Source organism: Antechinus flavipes, chromosome 2 (assembly GCF_016432865.1).
Source record: "Antechinus flavipes isolate AdamAnt ecotype Samford, QLD, Australia chromosome 2, AdamAnt_v2, whole genome shotgun sequence".
Taxonomy (NCBI): domain Eukaryota; kingdom Metazoa; phylum Chordata; class Mammalia; order Dasyuromorphia; family Dasyuridae; genus Antechinus; species Antechinus flavipes.
The window spans coordinates 194,087,606-194,113,394 of record NC_067399.1 but is presented as its reverse complement, the minus strand read 5'-3'; positions in this window follow the sequence as shown (position 1 = coordinate 194,113,394).

The window sequence follows — 25,789 nt, the reverse complement described above, 5'->3', positions numbered from 1 at the left end:
GCTCTATAAGAAATGATTGGCAGGATTATTTCAGAGAGAATTGGAGAGACTTACATGAAGTGATGGTAAGTGAAGTGAATAGAACCAAGAGAACATAGCAACATGAAGATTATACAATGATCAATTCTGATGGATATGGCTCTTTTCAACAGTGAAGTGATTCAGGCCAGTTTTAATGATCTTGTGATGAAGAGAGCCATTTACACTCAGAGAGAGGAATGTAGAAACTGAGTGTAGATCACAACATAGTTTTTTCATTCTTTTTGTTGTTTGCTTGCTTTTTGTTTTCTTTCTTATTTTTTCTTTTTTGATCAGATGTTTCTTGTGCAGCATGATAATTGTGGAAATATGTATAGAGGAATCACACATTTTTAACAGATTACTTGCTATTTAGGAAATGGGGTAGAGGGAAGGGAAGGAAAAACATTTTGGAACACAAAGTTTTGCAAAAATGAATGTTGAAAATTATCTATTCATATATTTTGAAAATAAACAGCTATTTTGTTATACATGTTTAAATATATGTTAAATCCAATATGTGTAAACATATTTATACAATTCTCTTGCTGCACAAGAAAAATCAGATTAAAAAGGAAAGCAAATGAATAAGAAAACAAAATGCAAGTGAACAACAACAAAAAGAGTGAGAATGTTATGTTGTGATCCACATTCAGTTCCCATAGTCTTCTTTCTGGGTATAGATGGCTCTTTTCATCATGAGATCACTGGAACTAGCATCAGTCATTTCATTGCTGGAAAGAGTCCCATTCATCAGAATTGATCATTGTATAATCTTTTGTTGCTGTGTACAGTGATCTCCTGGTTCTGCTCATTTCACTCAGCATCAGTTCATATAAGTCTTTCCCAGGTCTCTCTAAAATCATCCTCCTAATCATTTCTTTAGAACAATAATATCCCATAACATTCATATGCCATGACTTAGTCAGCCATTCTCCAGCTGATGGGCATCCACTAAGTTTCCAGTTTCTTGCCACTACAAAAAGGGCTGCCACAAACATTTTTGCACACAGGGGTCCATTTCCCTCCTTTAAGATCTCTTTGGGATATAGATCCAATAGAAACACTGCTGGATCAAAGGATATGCACAGTTTGATAGCTTTTTGAACATAGTTCCAAATTGCTCTCCAGAATGGTTGGATCCATTCACAGTTCCACCAACAATGTTTCAGTGTCCCAATTTTCCCACATCCCCTCCAAAATTCATCATTATCTTTTCCTGCTATCTGAGTCAACCTGAGAGGTGAGTGGTATCTCAGAGTTGTCTTAATTTGCATTTCTCCAATCAATAGTGATTTAAAACACCTTTTCATGTGATTAGAAATGGTTTTAATTTCATCTGAAAATTGTCTGTTCATATCCTTTGACCATTTATCAATTGAAGAATGGCTTGAATTCTTGTAAATTTGAATCAATTCTCTATATATTTTAGAAATGAGGTCTTTATCAGAACCCTTAAATGTAAAAATGTTTCCCCAATTTATTGCTTCTCTTCTAATCTTGTTTGCATTAGTTTTGCTTGTACAAAGACTTTTTAACTTGATATAATCAAAATTATCTATTTTGAAAAAGATGGGATAAAGCTAATTTTACTCAGTAGATTCAGGACTTTACCCAAGGTTCACCCAGCTAGTAAGTATCAGAAAAGAATTTGAATTTGGTTTTACTGACTCCAAGTCCTGTGTTCTATTCCACTGGGTCTTGCTGCCTCTTTAGGAATCAATTTTCTCATTTATATAAGATGGCGTTTATACCAGATAAGCTCTGAGGTTCCATACAACTTTAAATCTTATTGGTGATATTACACCAGGGAAGTTCAGTTAAATGATTTTAAATCCAGTGATCTTAAGGCCTTATAAGGGTCCCTTACTGTTGTTATTGTTCAGTCATTTCTGATTCCTTGTGACTCTCCCACCCCCTGCAAAGATATTGGAATGCTTGCCATTTCCTTCTCTAGAAGGTCCCTTATACAACATGGTTAGGTGTATGTTGTTTCCTTTACTATACAGCTAGGCATTTTAATGGTGCTTACTGTTTGGCCATTTTGACAACTCCCTGACCCCTTTCACTGGTCACTGATGTTTCTTATTAAATCTTCCTGGTGCTGTGTTTGCAATCACCTTAAACAATAAATAAAATAATAACATGAAGATCCTCTGAAGTCTCATAAAATTATAGTTCATTAGACCTTGAAGGGACCTTAAGAATCAGTTCTGGATTTTTTATAAGAAAAAAAAAAAACAGAGTAAGAAGTGGGTAGTGATTTGTCCAAAGTCAAGTAGCTAAAGTTAACAGAGAGAGTTAGGGCTACTACATCCTCATTTGCAACTTCTCTGATTGATTTCTCCGCTCTGCCCCTGCATTATATCCTTTCCTTGAGCATTCCCAGTCCTATCCTCCACTTTTTAAGTTTCCTTTTGTGTACTACCTTCCATCCTCTTTTAGATTTGCAGGTCCTTTAGAGAAGTGATCCTTTTTCATATTGGTATCTCTAGCATTTAGGACAGCATCTTGGCATAGGAATATTGTATGTGTTTAATAAATGTTTATTGATGAAATTATTCATCTCATAATTTGAGAATTAGAAAGTGTTTTCCACATAGTGACTTTGGAATAAAGTATAAAACAGATATTTTTACCTGTTTTATAGATGGATAAACTGAGGCTCAGATATATCTCAGATTGAAAAAATAACTTTCTTATAGTCATACAGTTCATTGATGTCAGAAAGAGGAGACAAATTTAGGTCTCCAGACGCAAAATTCAACATCCTTTTCACTACTTTAACCAGAACTCACATGTTTGGACATCAATCCAGCAACTATTTCCATTAAACCTCACTGCCACTAATCAGTGAAGAGTTGTCAGGAAGCACGTATGAAAAAAGTTATATGTGAAAGAATGAAAGATGGATTAACAATGGAGACCTGAGATAAGGGAATTAAAAGAAATGGTCACAACCCAGAGTAGTTCTCTGAATATAACTTTAAAGACTTCAGAAATGTCCATTTAAAAACTTAGTACCAACAACTTTAGAATAATTTAGCTAATACATAACTATTACTCTACTCTGGAAATATACCTTCCATTCAGATATTTCTTGATTAAGGAAGATGATCAGTTCTTCCTTTTGATTGACTTTCTTTTGACTATTGAGTTACAAATTTGGTCTCTATGCACTTATTTGAGAAAATTTCCAATTTCAGATGTTATACTGATATTTGTTGGAATTTTTTTTATTGATAAAGTTTTTTGAAATAAATTAGAAATATTCCATTTTTCATGCATGTGTAACAATGGAGTATTTTCAAAGGTCTATAATTGTAGTAGAGTGAAAACTACTTTCATTATTGCAGATTGTAACCTACTTATAACTTGCATAAATTTTAGAGTTAGTTTCCTGAGACACAGAGAATTTGGATTTTGTCCAAAGTCATAAAGTCAGTAAGTAAGTAATACAGGTAGTATTTGAACTCAGGTCTTTCTGGCTCAAAATCTAGTATTCTATATGCTACATTTTACTTTTTATGATAATTATACATGTCTATATGATACAATGCTATGACAATGTCCTCAAAGTACCTCAGTAGTAGCTCCTCAGATTAAGTGCATTCACTGGAATCATCAATGAACAGCTAATTGTCACTGAAGTGTGCTGACATTCACATTTCTGGGATTCCACTGGAAGCAGCTGTATGAACTCCATCCACAAAGACTGGATTTTTCCAAGTGAAACCAACAAATGCATTTTCCTGCTGTAATGTATCTGCATATACATGTAGTAAATTGATCCAAGTATTTTAAAAATAAAATCTCTTTTAAAGGGGAAATATGCCTGCTGGAAAACAGCACTAAGTGTAGGTTATAATCAGATTTTATTTGAGTCAGAGTGGGTTAAAAGTGTTACCATCTTGGTTTATGATAGGCTTTGGATCTTATACACAAAATTGCTCACTTCAGTCCTACTAGAAGACAGACACTCATACAGGGCTATTCTAGACCATTAATGTTATTTCTTCTATTGGGAGAGCTGGCAACATTTCTCTGCCTTTCAAAGTAATCAAGGCCTGAATATCTTGTGTCTTCTAATGCTGAATCAAATCAGAGATAATTTGATATTTGCATTATTCTTAATCCTTCAAAGTAGGTTTATGCTTCTAAAATGTCCCTAAGTGGTTGGATAGCTGCCCCACTCTGCAAGTGGTCATATTTACCTATATGGGTTACAACATATGTACCCAGGAAGGGTTTGTTTTCCAAAAGTTCCCTAAAATATAAAATAGCTTTTTATGACTTCTTAATTTGGGGCCCCTCAAGGGAAGCACTACTTAGTATTTGTTCACACTATCTCCTTTGGCAGGAGATTTTGAATACAATCAGAGGAATAAATTGGAAATTTGATATATCCCCTAGTGTTGATAATGAGGTTTCAAGTCTATTGAAGATGTTAGTCAAGCCTTCCCCTTGAATGATAGATAGGTCAGATGTTCTCTAATAGTGTTCAACAACCTGGGTGTGCCTGCTGAGAATTTCAAAGTGAACCAAAGTGAGAGTTAAAGATTTATGTTCTGAGCCAACATTAAATTGTCTAAGCTAAGGCCTAATCTTTTTTTTTTTTTTTTTACCAATTTAAATGAATCTTTAGGTTGGGACTTTTAATTCTATATCGTAAAGAGATAGAGTAAAAATTAGATACCATATGCAAATTTCATAAGTGATTTAAAGTATAATGGGAAAAACCATGTAGGGTATTAGTGGGCTACAGTATATAACCAGTTAGAACTTGTTTGAGAAGGGATCATTTAGAATCTGTATGATCAAGAATTAAGAAAAAAAGAAAGAAATAAAATGAAGGAAAGAAAGAAGGAAACAAAAAGGAAAGAAGAAATAAAAAAGGAGAGAAAGGAAGGGAGGGAGAGAAAGGAAGGAAAAAATGAAGGAAAGAAAGAAACCAAAAAGAGATAGAAAGGAAGGAAAGAAAGAAAAAAGACAGGAAGAAATAAAGGAAGAAAGAAAAAAGAAAGAAAGAGGGTAGGAAGGTATATCATGTAGTAAGAATTTATCTTTTCCTCACTTCTGCTCTTAGAAATCTAGCACACTTTTAGTTCTATCAGTTCCCTTTCCATTATCCATGAACTGTTAGATTGCTAGCAATGAGTTAATAAGTATAATAAGTGTCAGTTCTTCCAGAACCATGGATTATAACATTCAGTTTAATAAGAAAAATCAGCTATGTAATCTCTTTATTTTATATTTCAACTTCTTAATAATAATTTTGTTTTGTCCTTTCTAATACAAAAGGGTATTACTTTGAAGGAAAAACAGAAATAAAATGAGGGTTGAATAGAGAGGCAGCATAGTACAATGGAAAGAACAATCAATAAACATTTACAAATTGCCTGCTATGTACCAAGCACTGTGCTAAGTGTTAGGGAATGACCTTTTTTGCTTCAATCCTAGGCTTCCTTTTTTTTCCCTTTCTTCTAACTTGACTTCTGAAACATTCATCTATCTTGGTTTTCTAATGTATCTGACCATTCCAAGGAGATTTTTTTTTTGTCCCCAGATAAAAGAAAACAGAGCTCTATAATCTCGTGCAATTGATTGTGGAACATATCGACTTGATCGAAAACTCCCCTATCAATCCCTCTCACCTCTGCAATAAGATTCTTATTCCTATGTTGTATCATTTACTCTTTGTGCATCTTGGGGAAACTGTATGTAGGTAATTTTCTCCTTTCCCCTGTATTTAAAACTCCCTTTTTCAAACATGTGAAATTCATATATATGTTTATATATAATTTCTATATACTACTATGTGTTTATATATAGGTGTTTATATTTAATTTATATATACTCATATATATATAAGTTTATATATAGTTCTTAAAATGCATATATATGTATATATGTATATACATATATATACATATATGTGTGTGTATATATATAGATATAAATATAGATATAGATATAGTTTGGTTTTAAAAGCTTTTGCTTTTATGGCACAACCATTTCTTAATATTTCCTGCCCTTATCCCCAATAAGTTTTCTCAATCATATAAGACAGTACATACAGCAAGAGTCCAACTCTGGGAAAAAAAAGATTCCAACTCGAAGTATATTTCTTCATCTCATCCCCAGGGCAAAGACTGGTCATTTTAATTCCTCAGTGAGAGATTTCCTTTTATTGTTCCTTTATAGCAATTGTTTTAGTCATCTTCATACTCATTTCCTGAGAATCAGTTCATATGACTTTTCCTATATATCTCTAAAGACTCTAAAAAGTCTTTGTTTATTTTCTTTTTAGCAAAATAATGTTGCATTATATCTATATAGTACAATTTCTTTGGCCATTAATTTTCACTTACTTTTTTCCAGTTCTTTGTTACTATAAAATATGTTGCTATGAATGCATATATATACATATATATTTATGCATGTGTATATATGACATACTTACCTAATAAGCTCTCTCATGTGTGTATATGCATGTATGTAAAAGTGTATATATAGTATGTATACATATATACTTATACCATATTTGACTAACACTATGATTTCTGAATCAGTGAATATAGTTACTTATTTCACAATTATAATTATATATCATATGTGTAATATAAATTGTTATCAATATATATGCACATGCATGTACATGTATGTGTATATACACATAATATTTCTTTCTATATTTGACTTTCTTGGAATTCATGACTAACTATGATTTCTGAGTCAGTGCATAGTTTTATTACTTTTTCCCCACACATAATTACAATTGTTTTTAAAATGATGCTCTACCAACAATGTTTTAGAGTATCTGTCTTTCCATAGCATATTTAGAATTTCTATCTTTTGTCATATCTGGTCATTCATATATATGTATATTATTTTTTACTGGTACTTGTTATATGCACATCTTTGGTCAAATGCCCATTATTCCTATATTTTAAGCCTTGGTCCAGACATCCAAATCTCATTTTCAGACACCATTTTGTTAACCAGCTGTTCACTTTCCAAATCTGTTTTTCTCCTCTAAAGCCCCTACCTTCAATCAGTAGCAGTGATGAAAACACCATCTGTGTCCCTTTGGTCTTCAGTTTCTTAGCCAGGACTTAAATGTTTTCTGGGTTCTTTCTGGTGGTTTTACTTGTCAAATGAATAACCAGGCATGGATGATGGTTATTGTGTTTGACAATTCTCGGGAGTCTACCAGTCATTCCCAGGTACAACCCTCAATATCAGGTTGACAAATAGCTGCCTTGATTTACCTCAGCAGGGAGTGAATAGCTGCCACAACTTATCCCTTTTTCTTCTTCATTATTGGATGACCTTTCTTTTTGTGTCACCTGCTGGTCCATATCATTACTTCTTATAATACTAAAATACAATTTCTTTCAGTCCCAAATCTCTAAAATACTTCTCAGACATCTTCACTTAAATGTGTCATGGACACTTCAAATTCAACAGGTTAAAAATGGAACTAATTATCTTTTCCCCCCTAACCCTGTCTTTTCTCTAAATTGCTCTATTTTATTTCTAGTCTTTTCCTATCACCCCAAATTGAGACACTGAATTTATTTTTCCTTTCCCTTTTCCCTAATCCTAATATCCAATTCAATTGCCAAATTATATTGATTCTAATTGCACAACATTGCTCATATCTGGTTCTTTCTGTGTATTCACAGGACAAATATTCTAGTTAAAATCCTAATTTATTGCTTAGATTATAGAAATAATCTCACTACTCTCCTAGCCTCAGGTCTTCTCTCTCCTTCGTTCTTGTGGTGGCCAAAATAATATTTTTTAGTCATGGGTCTGATTATTCCACTTTTCTGTGCAAAAGCCTTTAGTAGCTAACCTACATTTTAAAGACATAAAATTCCTTAACCCGATCTGACCCTCCTGAACAAGATTACAGGAATTTATAGCCAAATCATTTGGGAATGTTGTTAGCTATAAATGATCACACAGGATATGGAACATACTGTTTGAGATTTGTGAGTTCAAGGAGAGATTTTCCAGGAGCAAGTTGTGTGTGTGTGTGTGTGTGTGTGTGTGTGTGTGTGTGTAAGAGAAAGACAGCCAGATAGACAGACAGACAGACACAGAGAGACAAAGGAAGAGAAAACAGAGACAGAGATGGAGAAAGAGAGAGATAGAGACAAAGTCTGAGAGCTCACACTGTGAGAATCTAGATAGTGGCAACACAGCAAAGTCCCTTATATACCAAGTGGAGAAAGGAACACAATAGTGATTATCAGAGAGAATGACTTACTTAAAGACTTACAATTAGTAGGGAAAAGAACTGGGAATTGAATATAATTTTCTTCCTTCCTTTCCTCTTGTTCCTCTCCCCCTTCTCCTCTTTCTCCTCTTTCCCCCAGCTCATCCTGAGCTCAGTACCATTGCTAATAAAAATAGGGACTATGACCAACTTTGTTTCTCACCTAAAGTAGTTTGCCTCTCTAGGTAACTGAGGACACTTTCTTTTAAGCAGTTCATCATTTTTTCTGCTTTACATAGTTCAGACATCCAATTGACTTTGTCTACTACAGCTCAGAACTCAAATAATTTATCAGCCTTACCACACTGCCCCCGCCCCCCAATAGCATGGCTTAAAGAGATGCACCAATATAAGTTGCCATTGTTTTGTTCTTGCTTTTTTATGAATAGCTATTATGGTTATATTAACTTTCATAAAGATATTTAGACAAGTAACCAAAAATCAAATTTATGAATTAAATGCAAGATATAAGTGCAAAAATTACTGACATTGGGGAGGGAGCAAAGAGGAGATATATAATAAACAGAAGTCAGAAAACATTTCCTTCAAAAAAGCTGGGATTTCAGAAGTCATTTGAGTGGGAAGAAAAGAGTAATGCTATGGGGGCCAGAAGAATATTTTGGATACAAGACATATCTTGAGAGATGGAATAGAGGCAGAATTAAATATATAAGATGCAGAATGCTTCAAATATATTTTTCTTGGAAGGAAAGAGGTGAAAAAGAGGACAAAACAATCGGACACAGATTGAATGCAGAAATTTTATATTAAAAATGCATTATTTATTTGTTATGATTCTTTTATTTTACATTTTTTGAGTTCCAAATTTTCTCCTTTACTACAACCTTGTCCTAAACCACTGAAAAGGCCAATATTATATCTAATATACATATGAAATCTTGCAAAATATAATTCTATATTAGTAGAGAGACAGAGACAGAGAGAAAAAAAAGACAAAGACAGAGAGAGAGGGAGAGAGAGGCACACACAAACACAGAGACAGAGAGACACACAGAGAAAGACAGAAAGAAGAAGAAAGAAGGAGAAGAAAAAGAACAAGAAGAACAAGAATAAAAAGAACAAGAGAAGAAGAAGAAGATGATGATGATGACAATGAAAATGATGGAGAAGGAGGAGAAGGAGAGAGAAGGAAGAGGAAGAAGAGGAGGAGGCAGAAGAAAAGGAGGAGTAAAGCAAGAGCAGGGGCAGGAGAAGAGAGAGAAATCAGACAAAGGAGAAATAATCTAACCACACATGGTTACTATGGGAATAGAGAAATTTGGGCTTCATCTTCAGAGGAGAATACTGAAGCAAAAAAAAAAACCCAAACCCTCTCCTTCCTCAGAGTAATGTCAAATGCTCATCTGCTCAAAAATTCATAGAAAATATTTTAAAAGTCAAATAAGAGGGATTGAGGGAAAATTGTTTAAAAAAAGAATAATTAAAGAAAAATAAGTTTATAAAAAAGCAAGTCAAACAACTGGAAAAAGGAGATCCAACATTTTAAGGAAAAATAAGACTTGAAAATTAGAACTGGGCAAATGGAAACTCGTGAAATTATGAGGGACCAAGAAATAATTTAAAAATATATAAAGAATGAAAAAAAATAGAAGGTAATGTGAAAAATCTCATAAGGAAAACAACAGATCTGGAGAACAGATCAAGAAAGGAAAACAAGAAAAATAGGACTGTCTAAAAGCTACAGTCAAAGGAAATATTTTAACATAACAATATAAGAAATAATTAAAGAAAATTAGCTTAAAATATTAGAACATGAGGAAAAGAAATATAAATAAATAAATAGAAATAGAAAAAAAAAAAAAACTAGTGATCAGCACTTGAAAGAGATTTTAGGAGAAAAGCCTACAAGGAATATCATAACCAAATTTCAAAACTGCTAGGTCAATGAGAAAATATTATGATCAATAAGAAATAAATCATTTCAAATATGTTGAATATATACAATTAGAATTACACAAGATTTAGCAACAACTATACCAAAAGACTGTAGATCTTGCAACACTATATATCAAAGACCAAAAGACCTGGATTGCAGCCAAAACTATCATGCACATCAAAGTTAAACATGATCATGAATGAAAAAAATGGATATTTAATGAATTGCCAGACTTTTCAGGACTTTATTACAAAAGATGAAAACTTAATAGAAAATCTAACATATAAGATCTAATAGATATATAAGTTAAATATCAAAAATAAATTACAAATGACTTATTAAGGACAAATTGCTTACTTTTATACATGGAAGTATAAACTGAATGTCCTTAGTAATTGGATAATTTGAAAGAAAGACTGAGCTGAATATGGAGGTAAAGTTGAGGATGATGTGATTCTAAAAAGCAAAATCATGTAGCAAAAATTAAAGTTATTACCTCATACAAATGAGATGGGAGCGGAAGTACTGACACAGAGGAATTAGATAAGGGAGAAGGGTTGATAGTTCTCGAATCTTATTTTCATCAGAATGGATTAAAGAGGGTACAATACATAGGGATCTAGAAGAGTATAAAAGTCTTCTAAATTCAGAAAGAAATAAGAGTTTAAGGACATAGGGAGAGGCAAGAGAATAAGGGAGTGATTTTTGGAGGGATTCCTACTCACATCAGATTTGGGTGACAGAGAGTGAATAGTGAAGGAGAAGCATAGAATGGTATGTAGATTAATGGGAATAGAACAAGAATAATATATATTTGGAAAGATATAAAAGTTCTAAATTCAGATAGAAACAAGAAAGAAGGGAATAGGATTGGGGGGAGGATGATGACAGGATTTTTGGAGTGGGAGTAGGTTAAGTAATAGGAGGTCAAGGTAATGGGTAGAAGTAAAAAGAGGAGTCAGGAAGGATAGGAATAGGGTCAGAAGGATAGGGAAGAAAACAGGGAGGATAAAAATAAACTAGCAATTATACCTTTGAATGTGAATTGAATGAATTCATCCATAAAATGGAAACATATTAGATTAACAATTTGAACTCAACAATATATTGCTCTCAGGAAATTAAAAAAAAAAAACAAGAGATATATACAAACACAATAAAAATCAGGAGTAGAATTTATTCTGTAAAAAAGCAGAGATAATAATCATGATCTTAGATAAAGTTAAAGCTAAAATATATTTAATCAAAAGAGAGAAATAGGGAAACTACATTATATACAGCCATATTAATCAATATAGTTTTAGACTATTTAAAATAGACAGTAGAAGTCTGGAATATTGCTGTGGTGTAAGGAATGTAATTGGTGGATTTAGAAAAATAAGGAAAGAGTTGGATTTAGGAAGGAAGATTCTATCTACCTTCAGAGAAACAAAGAGCAAATGGAAATAAGAATAGTACAGTTTTACATATTTATATATGAATATATATATGTTTATATATGTGCATGATTAGAATTAGCTATGTATATATGTATCTATGTTTATAGATGTGTGTTTTGTATCTGTATGTGTGTTTGTATATCTATCTCTACATCTACATCTATCTATCTATATTTGCACTTAGCCTTTTGGGGGGATAGGGGAAATTAAAGGAAAAAAATAAAGTAAAAAGTGCATATCAGAGAACAAAAGAAAACCTATAAATAAGCAAAGATGGAGCTCTGAACATTATGTCAAGTATTTATTATATAGACTGTATGGAATAGAGAGAGATAAGGTGAAGAACTTACAGGAATGTATGAATTCTTTTTCTGTATTTTATTTTCATTATTTCTGTGTTTCTCCTATGACCTGTATAATATGTGCAGGCTCATATTTACTTGAGCCTTGGCCAGCTAGAAACATATTTACTTAACCTGAGCTGATGACATTTATTGGTATTTGACATTTATCGATATTTAGTCTATTAGCTAGACCACTATCTGCTTGATTAAGCCTGAAGGCCTGATTTTCTGTTTCCTAGAAATCAAGAGATTTCCCCGAAACCTTCCATTCCAATCTCTCCAAATAGCAACAACCAATTAGATGCCTCCTCCTCCCCTTCTCAATGCTTTCTTACTTATGATATAATTTCTTATATAAAAGCTGCCTTCTACTGAGTGATCTCTGAGTAGTTATTTTGGGTAAGGGTCTTCTACATCCCTTACATAGACTTTCTTGAAATTTATTGCTTTTATATTTTGAATCCTATTGTATTCTATTGTGCAAATGACATTTTTTTTTCTTTTTCTTATTTTTGTATTTAAGTTTGAGATAAAAAGGATTGTCTGACATTATTGTTTGGACCAAAGGAGCAAAATCTTTCAGTTGTTCATCATTACAACTTTGCTTTTACTGTGCATAAAGATCTCTCAATTCTTCTCATTTCACTTTGTATCAGTTCATGTAATTCTTGACATATTTTTTCTGAAATCATCCCTTTTATTTCCCACAATACAACAGCAGTCATATGCTGCAATCACATGCCACCATTTATTCAGGCATTCTCCAGTTGACAAGAATCCTGTTGATTTCCATTTTTTTACCACCACAAAAAGAGCTGCTGTAAATATTTTATTGTACAGATAATTTCTTTTACTTTTTAAAATTTCTTTGGGGCACAAATCTAGTAATGGGTTGTTGAGTCAAATAGTATGCACAATTTTATAGTCCTTTGGATTTAGTTCCAAATTGTTTTCCTGAAATGTTGGACTAGTTTACTATTCTACCAACTGTAATGTCCTCTCTAAAATGTAATGTTCTCTATTGAGATTTTCTTGAGGTCTCTGGAAGCAGCTTTTGTTTCAGTTCAGTAATCACTACAAATGCAGCCAGGTGATAAAGTCCAAATCTTTTATTGTCTTCTTCAAAGTCTTGTCTCCTTTCCTGGGGCCCAGTTACCTTTCTTATAGTCTAGCTCCTTTATTATCTCCTTCCTGGGGCTGGGCAGCTTTCTGGAGAGCCTTTCAGTCTGGCCTTGGTCTTAGAGGGGGAAGTGCAAGAGTCCAGGCCAGCCACCAGGAAGATCACAGATCAGATTGAATTTGTCCCCTTGATTTTTAAGCTCCTGCCTGCCTTCTCTGGATTCTGAATCTCCCCAAATGTCAATCCTGGATAAGGCTCCTAGTTTATATGCCCCACACTGAGTATACACCAATCATTATATCACTAGGAAACCATTATTTGTTGTAGGATTAAATTAGTTCTAAACTAGATTTAACCATTGTCTCCTCAATTCCACTTGGTATGTTGTTTCAAGTTCTGGTCCATAACATCTCCTTGTAGGATTAAATCAATCATACTGAATCATGCTAAATTAGATAACTATTGTCCCTATCAATTCCACTGACTTAGTACCTTGTAAGAATCATTTGTTTCAAGTTCAGAGTTCTGGCCCATAACAACCAACAATTCATTAAAATATCTACTTTTCTCTCATCCTTTCCAGCAATTGTCATCTCTGATGGATTTGAGGTGGAACCTCAGAGTTAATTTAATTTACCTAATTGATTGTGATTCAGAGCATTTTATATGACTATAAATATCTTTAATTCTTCTTTTGAAAACTGTTTATATATATAATATATTATGATATATAATATACATATATTATATTATATATATATATATAATATAAAATCATATATATATATATAATTTTAAAATGGGTCTTTTAAAAAAATCTGACAGTTCTATACTCACTATATTTCAGAAATATGGCATTTATCAAAGAAACTTTCTATAAAAACATGGTGTTACTTCATTGTCTGTGGTACTTTTTTTTTTATAGCAAACTGTAGTTTTCCTGATTATCCCTTTTAATTACTTTTATTTTTGCTTTTGTTTTGTCTGAGATCATGATTGCTACCTGTAATGGGCTGAAGCTTGAGTTGATGAACTGAGGTCCCAAGCACGTGAGGCTAAATGGTAATTGGAGCATACTCTATTAATATATATGCTTGGAGAAAGAATAGCCCCCACTCACTCTTTGTGCAAGTCCTGATGTATTGTATAGGAAGTGACGATTTGGTGGGTGGAGGGAGAGGGGTGGAGAGAGAGGCAGAAAAAGACTGCTGGCTGGTTCCTGTCACAGCTGCTCACAATTCAATCGCGATCTTTCTTCATCTCCACAAAGAATAAAGATTGAATATTTTCCCTTAACCTGAATTCCTGACTCTGGCTGATTTTAAAATACGTGGTCATCACAGCTACCCCTAACTTTTTTTTTTTAAGTTCAACTGAACTATATTGAATTCTGTTCCAGCCCTTTGTTTTAACTCTGTATGTGTCTTACTATTTCAAGTGTGTCTCCTTCTAATCCTTTCAGCTATCTGCTTCTGTTTTATTGGTGAACTTATCCCATAGAATGTAGAATTTTGAAGCCCATCTTAGAACCCTAGTAAGGAGTGCCTAAGACAATTGGCGAAAATACACAGTTCTATGAAATAATTATTGACACTATCATGAAGAAGTTGTCTGTGAGAAATATAAGAAATAGGGCAATGTCCTGGTTTAGGACTAGCTAGCCCAGATGTAGAAAGGATTGGACATATTCAAGATCAATCTTGAGGAATTTCCAGTAAACATAAGCTGAAGATATGAAAAAATTCCCAGTTCTGGCTATAGTTCCAACACATGAGAACTATGACTGAGACTGACCTCTTGGCCTTTGGAAAATGATTTTGGACTTAATTGTTGGGAATATTTATTATAAACGTGGTGTACAAGTTATAATTTGCCTGGCCCCTATGTATCAGAAGATAGATCTGATCACCTTGGAAGATCTATATCTTAAGGAACTAAAGAAAAGAGGTAGATTTACTCAAGATATTAGCCAAAGAATTATGATCTGAGCCACTGAGTTCAACATGGATTATGATACAGTTTACAAAGAAAAATGGCTATGAAGCAACCAATGAAGTCAAAGCAAACCTCACATGGAAAGAATGAACCAGTTGGAAAGTAATGGAGTATCTCCTGAAAGAAAGCTTGGCTAGACTTGCAGGATCCAGAGGAGGAGGTTAACAGTTGCCTGCTCTCTCTGATGACTTGTATATCTATCTAGTCAATAGATCACAGATGAGTAATTTTTTCTAAGAGATGTAGTTCAATAGAGAGAGTCTAAGAAGAAGAAAAAATAAGATTTTCTTAGGAAAACTAGACTATAATTTTTTAGAAGAAAAATCTTAATTTGCCTCTGCTCACTGAAAGATTTCTAATTTACCTCACACTAATTACTCAATTTTTTTTTTCTGGTGCTAGAGGACTTTTAATCCTTATTATCTTTTGGTAGTTTTATAATGGTCAGTTTTTCTAAAATATTATTATCCTGACAATAATCTGATGATGGAGGTAAAGCAAAAGTGGCAATTGAGACAAAGAAATGAAACATCCATGTTGAGCCCCTTTCAGGGCTGTTCATTTTCCACGTTTGGTATCTATTTTCCCCCATTTCTCAGCTGTAGTTCCAAGAAGTTGTGGCATGGAGAGTGGTCATACTCTGGTAAAATTGTTCTGGTAAAGAGACTAAAACCAGGATGAGGGTAACCTGATGGGCTTGAAACACATCCCTGAGTTAGAAGCGTGTCTAACCTAAGCATGTGAAGATTTCCCCAGTTAGAATGGGTGGATGAGAACACTTTGTTCCAATAACCATGATAGTGGCTGAAGCAGGTAATATGGAGTGCTTAGAGCTTGGTCACTCATTATAGATGTCAAGGTCATCCACTGTATTCTGAGCCATTGCCTATTGTCCTGATATTTCTTTTGCTGCTGGACTTTGATGACTAAGAAAGTGAAGTTGATGACTTTGTGCAACCCTGATTCACATATCCAATTTGTGCATATCTGGGAATTACCCATGATGACGTGTGCGCACACACACGCACATGAAAGCAGGCAAACTATAAGGTTTGAGAGTAAGGATTGTCTCATTCTTTATATTTTGTATTTTTATTGGCTGTGCCTCATGCTTGGGATGCTTTCCTTTTTATCTCCACCTTCTGACTTCCCTAATTTCCTTGAAGTCTTAGCTAAAATTCCATTTTCTACAGGAAGTCTTTTCCTAATTCCTAAATTTTAATACTACTCTCAGATGAATATTTCTTACTTATCTATATATTTTTTACTTATACATAGTTGTTTGTATGTTCTATCTCCCATAGATTGTGAGCTCCAGGAGGGCAGAGATTGTCTTTTTTAGCATCCTCAGCACTATAACACGTAATTGTTATATAAAAAGTGCTAAATAAATGTTTATTGACCAATATATTTCCTATGATTAGCAGAGTATCAGGCACAGAGTAGGCACTCGATAAATGATTATTGATTGATCAAAACAGGCAAAAAGTCAGGACATAACACCACCAATACAGAATTGAAAGGGCCTTTAGCCATCATCTAGTTCTGCCCACTATTTTAGAAAGAAGAGAACTCAGGCATGGAGATTTTATAATTTACTCAAGATCATATTTAGTAAAGTGACAGAATTTCAACCTAGACCTCAATATATAGCCAATACTCTTTCCACTATATTTTAAGGATAATAATTTTGATTTAAATATCAAGAAAAGTGACGATTAAGGCTAGGCAGAGGTGAAAAAGGACAATACAGTTAAAATACTTTACAGAGAGCACAGTTTGGACAATGGTAGCGAAGAGTGACCAGACTGACATCAAAGTGATATTGTGATCAGTGTTTGTGCCAGCTGAGGCTCTCCAGTCCTGTGTGGATGAAGTAGGCTTGACAGGCAGAGAGCTCCAAGAAATCCTCAAGAGAACAAGTAATTTCTACATTGATGTCACTCAACAGATTCCCTTTTGACCGTTGTATTTCTTGGCTACTTGACCCTACCTTGGCATCTTATAAATATTTTGAGTCACAACCGAACCTGTGGTCTTTATCCTGAACTATTTGGACTAAATCCTGGCTAGGAGTTGGTATTCCCTCAATTTGGAACTCACACTATTTCCTTAGGTGCTTTTCTCTCTCTTCTCTCCTTTTGTAGGCAAATTTTCTGGCCTTATCATGACTTAAATACCAGATTTGTGCCACTGGTCCAGTCCTGGGGGCTTATATCAAAGTTTGGACTATTTTTACCCAATTAAACCATCAATATGTATTTTTGAACACATACCATGTGGTCAACACTATTTTGTCCTAGGGAAGTAATAAGTACTAACTAAAACCTCACTTTTTACAGCAGGGGTAGGGATTTTATATAGTCTGTGAAATCATTTGTTAAGGCAACCACAGACAATGATAAGCTAAAAGCTAGGTACAATGATCTCCCACTGCATAAGTTCTCTAAGTTGATAATTTTGTATGGCCCATGAATGATATTATAAATATCCAAATGATCCTTGACAGAAAAAGTTTCCCCAGCCCTGTTCTGCCGTAATTCTTCTTTAAATTCTCTTAATTCCAGTCTTTTCCTTTTAAAATTATTTCCTATTTATCTTGTCTAGAACTAACTTTGTATAGATTTATTTGCATGTTGTGTTCCTCTTTAGATGGTAAACTCCTTGAGGACTGCAACTACTTTTTGTCTCTCCAGTGTTTATTACAGTACCTAGCACATAGTAGGTGCTTCATAAATGTTTATTGAATTAAATTGAGAATATTGAAGTTTTGAGAGCATCTAATTCATAAATATATTTCATTATTTCAATAGGTTTATGATTTTATCAATTACATATTCTCTTCCTTTGGGAAAATAATAATCCATCTACAACATTTCCTTTTGTGTGGTTCTCCCTGTTTCAAAGCTCTCCCCACTCCAGTCCATCCTCCATGCTGCTCGCAAAGGGATTTTTCTAAAGCATAGGTTAGATCATATTGCTCTCCTCCTCAGTAAATTCCACTGGCTCCTTGGATCAAATATAGAAACTCTGTTCAGGTTTAAAGGCCTTTACACAATCTTGCCCATTCTTACTTTATAGGTCTTCTGATACTTTATTTCCCCCTCCATGTATTCTAAAAGTCAATGAAATTCTCCTTCTGTTCTTCTTTGCAGATGATACTCCATTCTTCCAACTCTTTGCCTTTTTATTTGTTCCCCAATTCTGGAATGCTCTTCCTTCTCACCTCTTCTCTTGGCTTCCTTATTTTCCTTGAAGACTCAGTTTTAATCTTACCTTCAGCAGAATCCTTTCTTATTCTCCTCCTTTTACTCCTCTTTGTTGTGCTCCCCCCAAAATTTTTTCCAATTTACCCTGTGTATATCTTATATTACATCTATGTACATGGCTGCTTGTCTCTTTATGAGATTTTTGATAGCTGGAACCGTATTTTTGCCTTTCTTTCTATCCCTAGTTCTTAGCATGGTGCCTGGAATATAATAGGTAGTGCTTATTAGATCTGATTTCTTTCACATGGCCTTCCATGAATCCTTCAAAAGGCATTCTGGAAGCTTTCATGTAGTCCTTTCTGCATTGCAAAGTGCTTGCTCTATCCATCTGTTACCCGTTTGCGACTTTATCTGTTTGGTCTATCCTGTTTTGCAGTCATATATACCCTTGATCATGTCTTTTATTCCATCTTTATATATAAAAATAGAATTGATAAAATGAGAAATCTATACCTATCCTCTTCCCCCCCTAACTGGTGACTCAATTATTTTATGTTTGAAAAGCCTGGATTATTGTTATTGAACTTATTTACCATATTTATCACCTTTCCAAAATTTCCATAGCTTTATTAATAACTTTGCTATCTTTGTGAAAAAGAAGTCTAGAGAATTTCTCTCCCTCCCTGCTTAAAATAAAAAAGAAAAAGAAAAGAAGGAAACACAGAAAGAAAAAGAAAAAGGAAGGTCATGGGGTTTGATATTACATTGTAACAGACAATCCCAGAAGTGAAAATTGCACCTGGGATTTTTTTTTCTTTTCTTTTCAATTTTTTTCCCTTCCATGATCACTGAACTATTGCATATGCTCTGATTAAATCACATTTCTCCTATCTGCAATCAGGCAACAGGAAGTAATTTGACACAGCATATTGCATCAATTATGATCAGATTGTGGCAATGTCGCCTGATAAGCATTTCCCGCCAACTTGTGCATTTCCCTTTTCATGGTAATCAGTGCTAGAAGGAAAGCTATTTCATTTTCAAAGCTTTCCAAGATTCTGAGATCTGAGACTCATGCATTTTGGAAGCTAGAACCCTCCTTTACTTCCAGTGATGGTCAAAAGTTTTCTTCTTTCTGAAATTCAGTTCTTTGGCCCAACAACCTTAATTTCTCACAATCTAGAGTTAGAAGGAACAAGTGTGATTGTTTAGTCCATTCCCATAATTTCACAGATGAAGAAATTGGGGCAAAGGAGGTCAAATGATTTGCCCAAGGTTGGTTTTGAACCCAGGTCTTCCTTTTACTGTTCAAACCATTTCTACAGCATTTTAAAGTTTACCAACTGCTTTTCAAACAATGTTATCATATAGAGAGTACAGTTATTCTTATACCAGTTATATAGATAAGGACAGTCTCTCTCAAAGAGAAGAAATCACTTGCTTTTCATCATATACACTCAGGATAAGTGCCAGACTTGAACCCAGTTTTCCTGATTCTATATTCAGGGTTATTTCCATAAGTAGTCCAATTCAAAATCCTATCTGCAGACATAGTTCACATATCCAAGATTCCAACATATGTTAAAGATAGTTAAAGAAAGCATGGTTAGAGAGAAGAGATATGAAAGAAAATACATGCCCAGGGGTATGCTGGAGCCAGGTCCTTTTGCCTCACAAAAAATAATTTTAAAATTTTCATTGTGAGCATTTTATCCTTTGTTGTTCATTCTTTTCAGTCATGGCCAACTCTCTGTAAACCGTATTTGGGGTTTTCTTGGCAGAAATAATGAAGTGATTTGTCATTTCTTTCTCCAGCTTATTTCAAAGATGGGGAAACTGAGGCATACAGGATTAAGTGATTTGTCCTGGGTCACATAATAAGTATCTGAGGCTGGTTTTGAACTCAAGTTTCCTGACTTCTAGACTTGGAGCTCCATTGTGCTTCCTATGTACTTTGGAAATTGACGAATGCTACAAACTGAGATAAATTTATCTTTTTTTTTTTTTTTGTTAGTGTCCAGACCTAAGAAAGTGATAGATATAATGTTAATAATGCAGATTAAAAAAATATATATATATGTGTGTATATGTGTGTGTGTGTGTGTGTGTGTGTGTGTGTGTGTATACTGGGAATTTTTTGTGTGTGGAGTGCTTCTTGTTAAACATTTCCAGCATGCTCCTGATTCCACATCACTCCTTTGTCTAAAAATGTTATACAGTGCATATATTTGATTACGCTAGTATTTCCTCTTTTTCTTTTCTTTTATCTTAAAATATTATTTCTTATAGTATTATTATTGTAATAGCTCCCTGAGAGGAAGAAGAATAAAAAGATAGATACTACAGAAAACTTATATGTAAAAAAGACATATTTTAGATTTTAAGAGGACATATTTTAGAAAAAGATAAACATTTTTCTTTTATGCAATGCTAACAATCCATTGTTATGGTAATTATTAATGTATATTTATGGATGTTTTTATCCTTCTATGAGAGTTAGTATGATTAAGTAAAAAGAGTACTGATTTAGAGTCAGATGTTCTGGATTCAAATCCTAAAACTGTCATTTGCTAGCTATATGACTTTAAATAAATTGGTTAGCCTCCACAGGCCTCAGTTTCTTTATAAATAAAAATATTTGCCTTGCCTACTTGATAAGGTTGTTTTGAGGATCAACTGAGATAATAGAGAAGAAAACACTTTATATATTGTCAAGCATTATAGAAGAGCAAAACTTTGTCATCTTTCAATAAGACTTCACGAAGAAAACAATAAGGTAGCAGTAATTCACTTTTTGCTTTCTCTTTTCATGTTTGTGTATCATGGTGGTATCATTTCTGTAGGAGGGTCTCACAAAGGAATATTCCATTTCCTCTTCACAAACAATGGGAAGTAATCATTGAACCAGATTCCTGTTCAGTAAAGGACTTTCTAAGAAAAGGAGCTTCCTAAAGTTGAATAGGTTGCTTCAGGAAGGAATAGGTTTCCCACCACAGCAACTTGATAAAAAGAGCCTGGATGAAGGGATCATGATTTAGGCATAAAGAATGAGATTATAGATAAATTAGAGGAACATACGATAGTTTACTTCTCAGACTTGTGGAAGATGAAGGAATTTGTGACCAAAGAAGAACTAGAGATCATTATTGATAACAAAATAGAAAATTTTGATTATATCAAATTAAAAAGCCTTTGTACAAACAAAATGAATGCAGACAAGATTAGAAGGGAAACAATAAACTGGGAAAACATTTTTACAGTAAAAGGTTCTAATAAAGACCTCATTTCCAAAATATATAGAGAATTGATTCTGATTTATATGAAATCAAGTCATTCTCCAATTGATAAATGGTCAAAGGAAATGAAAAGACAATTTTCAGATGATGAAATTGAAACTATTTCTACTCATATGAAAGGGTGTTCCAAATCGCTATTGATCAGAGAAATGCAAATTAAGAAAACTCTGAGATACCACTACATACCTGTCAGATTGGCTAAGATGACAGGAAAAGATAATGATGAATGTTGGAGGGGATGTGGGAAAACTGGGACACTGATGCATTGTTGGTGGAGTTGTGAACAAATCCAAGTATTCTGGAGAGTAATTTGGAATTATGCCCCAAAAGTTATTAAACTGTGCATACCCTTTGATCCAGCAGTGCTACTACTGGGTTTATACCCCAAAGAGATATTAAAAAAGGGAAAGGGACCTGTATGTGCCAAAATGTTTGTGGCAGCTCTCTTTGTAGTGACAAGAAACTGGAAAATGAATGGATGCCCATCAGTTGGAGAATGGTTGGGTAAATTGTAGTATATGAATGTTATGGAATGTTATTGTTCTGTAAGAAATGACCAGCAGGGCAACTACAGAGAGGCTTGGAAAGACATATGAACTGATGCTGAGTGAAATGAGCAGAACACTTCAACAACAATACTGGATGAGGATGTATTCTGATGGAAGTGGATATCATCAACAAAGAGAAGATCTAATTCAGTTCCAATTGATCAATGATGGACAGAATCAGCTATATCCAGAGAAGGAACACTGGGAAATGAATCCACATTCACTACTTGCATTTTTCTTTTTCTTCCCAGGTTATTTTTACTTTCTGAATCCAGTTCTTCTTGCTCAACAAGAGAACTGTATGGATCTGCACACATATATTGTATCTAGGATATACTTTAACATATTTAACATGTATAAGACTGCCTGCTATCTAGGGAAGGGGGTGGAGGGAGGGAAGGGAAAAATCATAACAGAAGTGAGTGCAAGGGACAATGTTGTAAAAAATTACCCATGCATATGTTCTGTCAGTAAAAAGCTATAATTAAAAAAAGATGCTCACATGTTTGGAGTAATGTATTAGAGATTCCTGCTTAGGTACAGGTTGAGCTTAAGCTCATTAATTAAGGTCATTAATGACCTCTTCCATTTTCAAATTTCCACAATTCTGTTATACAATATTTAGAAATTAGAGCTGGGGTCATTCATTAGTTTCAAGAAGATGGTAGATAAAGTGAAAGTCATATGCTTCTAATGCATAAGAATTTATTTTCAGTCAGTGAATGGTCTTGTTTCTCTTCCATGTCATTATCATATTATAGCCATGCAAGCCAGGATGTATTCACATCATTATTAAAGATACAAAAATAACCAAACTTTTTCTTTATCTTTCCTTTTTAAAAAATTCAATAAATATATTTTGGTAGTTTTTATCTAATATTATCTATGTAATTTGAAGACTAGATGAACAAAGGAAATCAATATAAATATTTCAATAGACTCCTGTAAGATATTATAAAAAAGCATATTTTAGTGTCTCAAGGGTCTAGGAGGCTTGGAGTCAAGAATAGGTGAATTTAACTCTTGCCCCTGATACATAATGGCTGTGTGAACAAGAGTGGATCACTTTACCTTTAATGAAGATACATAAATATATAATCTTTATCAGCAATTCATTTCTTTCAGCTTGGACCTATGATTCCCTTGCATCCAATAAATCATAAACTCAGCCAAATAATAGGAGCAACAACAACATCAATAATAAGTAAAAAATTTCAAGGAACAAAAGAGAATTTAGTGATTATTTAACTAGCCCCTTGATTAAACAGAAAAATAATTGATTTTTTAGGGAAATTATAGAATTTGTCAATGGTGTCACTTGCCTAATGCAAGTAGCCCAGCCAAAATGTGACTCCTTAATCCACTGTTTATTTAGAACCTCTATTTGAGAAAGTGTTCAGGCTCACTTCTGTTCTGAACCTGCTGCTGTAGGGTCAGACTTTCCCAACTCCCTCCTATAAGCTTTCTCTCACTAGAAATGCCTTTGTTCCTGAAGTCCTGAAGTGCTCCTTTGTTGACTCAAAAGTTACTTTGCAGAACTTGCATTTGAGGGCCCACACTCACTTCTCTTGTAACTTTGCTTCTTATCCCTCAGATTCTTATATCCACATGGGTACCTTCAACATTCCTCTTCTCTGGCTTTTCAACTCCTTTGAGATACTATCTTTCCTTATTATCAATTAAAATTCCTCAAGGATAGGGACAGTCTTTTTCCTTGTATTTGTATTTCTAGCATTTAGTACAGTGCCTGGCTTATAGATGGTGATTAATACTTTTTCATATATCTGTGTATCTGTATACCAAAACACATGACTCTGTGTTATGATTCTTACAAGGTGCTAAGTCACTGGAATTGATAGGCACTCTGGGAGATTCACAAGTATTCAGTCCAGGTGATTCACAAGTCATAAGGGCAAACCCATGAGAGAAGAAGCTCACAATCCCACTCTCGGAGGAGAAGTCAAGGTTCATTCCATTTTCCACCTTTGTGCTGGCTAGAGGCTTTGAATTCAGAAGGAGCTAGAGGCTGAAGCTGGAAGAGACAAAGGACTAGCAGCAAGAGATTTTGGAACCAAAGAGAGAAATAGGCTTCTAAGAAAACTAACTGGGCTATTTTGAAGGAGACAATAAAGGATTTGGATTTTAACAGCTGGCTGCATTTGAGGTGATTATTACATTGAACTGAAATGAAGGCTGCTACCAGAAGCCCCCCAAGAAACCTGCTCACAGAGAACAATATAATTTAGAGAAGAGAACGTTACATTTTGGTGCCCGAATGTGGGGCAGACATAATCCTAATTCCAGTGGAAAGGTCTCCAAACCTGATCTCAGTGGAAAAGCCTCTGATCCTGATCTCAGTGCAAAAGTGTCCTTGACCCAGAAATTAGGGTGAGTACAACAAGGAAACTTTGTTAAAGAGCTAAAATAGTATTTCAGCTAAAATGGGACAGATGTTTAGAAAACAGCCTTCTTTTCCAATTCAAGGAAAATCTTTAGAAACCATTGCCAGCCATAAAAAATCAAGGTTTAATTATAACTTGGGAGTAGATCATTGAACTTTTAGAAACTGTACAGTACACATCTCCTTGGTTCTCTAAGAAAAAAAGAATTGGATCCAGATGAGTGGAAATTAGTAGGAGAGCAACTAGGTGAATACTACAATTCCAATCCAAACTCAATTTCCATAAATACACTTTATACATACAGTTTAATACAACTGGCTTTAAGAAATTACATAAGTGTTAGAATATGGAAAAAGAAGAAAGAGCAGGCAGGGGAAGTGCCAACTAAACTAGGTGAAAAGGATGAAGAATCAGATAAGAATTCACAGCAGGAGAAAATAGATCATTCCCAATCCCCTGACTTACTTCCCTCAATTAACCCTTCATGGGTGGAGGGAGAAGGAGAAGGGGGTGAGGCAGAAACACATTCAGCACCACCTATGAAGGAGCCAAGACAAGATTAGAAAAAGCATTGGTTAAGGCAAAAAATGAAGGACAGGATGTATCTAATTTAATACATGCATACCCTGTGATTGAAGAAATTGACTCTTCAGGTCAAAAAAGGAGAAGATACACGCTTTTTGATCTGGAAAAAATTGAGGATTTGAAAAAGGGTTGTACTCTTTATGGGACTACATCATCTTATGTTAAGATGTTACTAGATAGTTTGGCTTACAAAATCTTAACCCCACGTGATTGGAAATCCATAGCAAGGACATGTTTAGAACTGGACAAAACTTGTTTTGGCTTTCAGAGTATCATGAATGATGTAGGATTCAAGCCAGATGCAATAGTCAAACAGGAGTTAATGTACAAGTCACTTTTGACCAACTAACAGGTGAAGGTCAGTATGGCGAGAATTCAGTACAGATTAATTATCCCATAACAGTATATGAGCAAATTTCTAAGGCTGCAATAAAAGTTTGGGGTTCTCTCTCTGAAAAGAAAGATGGAGGTAAAACTTTCACAAAAATAGATCAAGGCCCCAATGAACCCTTTGTGGATTTTATGGGACGTTTACAGAAAGCTGTAACAAGAACCATTAGAGATAATACATCTACAGAAATAATGACCAGAAATCTGGCTAAGGAAAATGCTAATGAGGTTTGCAGAAGAATTATGTGGGGACTACACA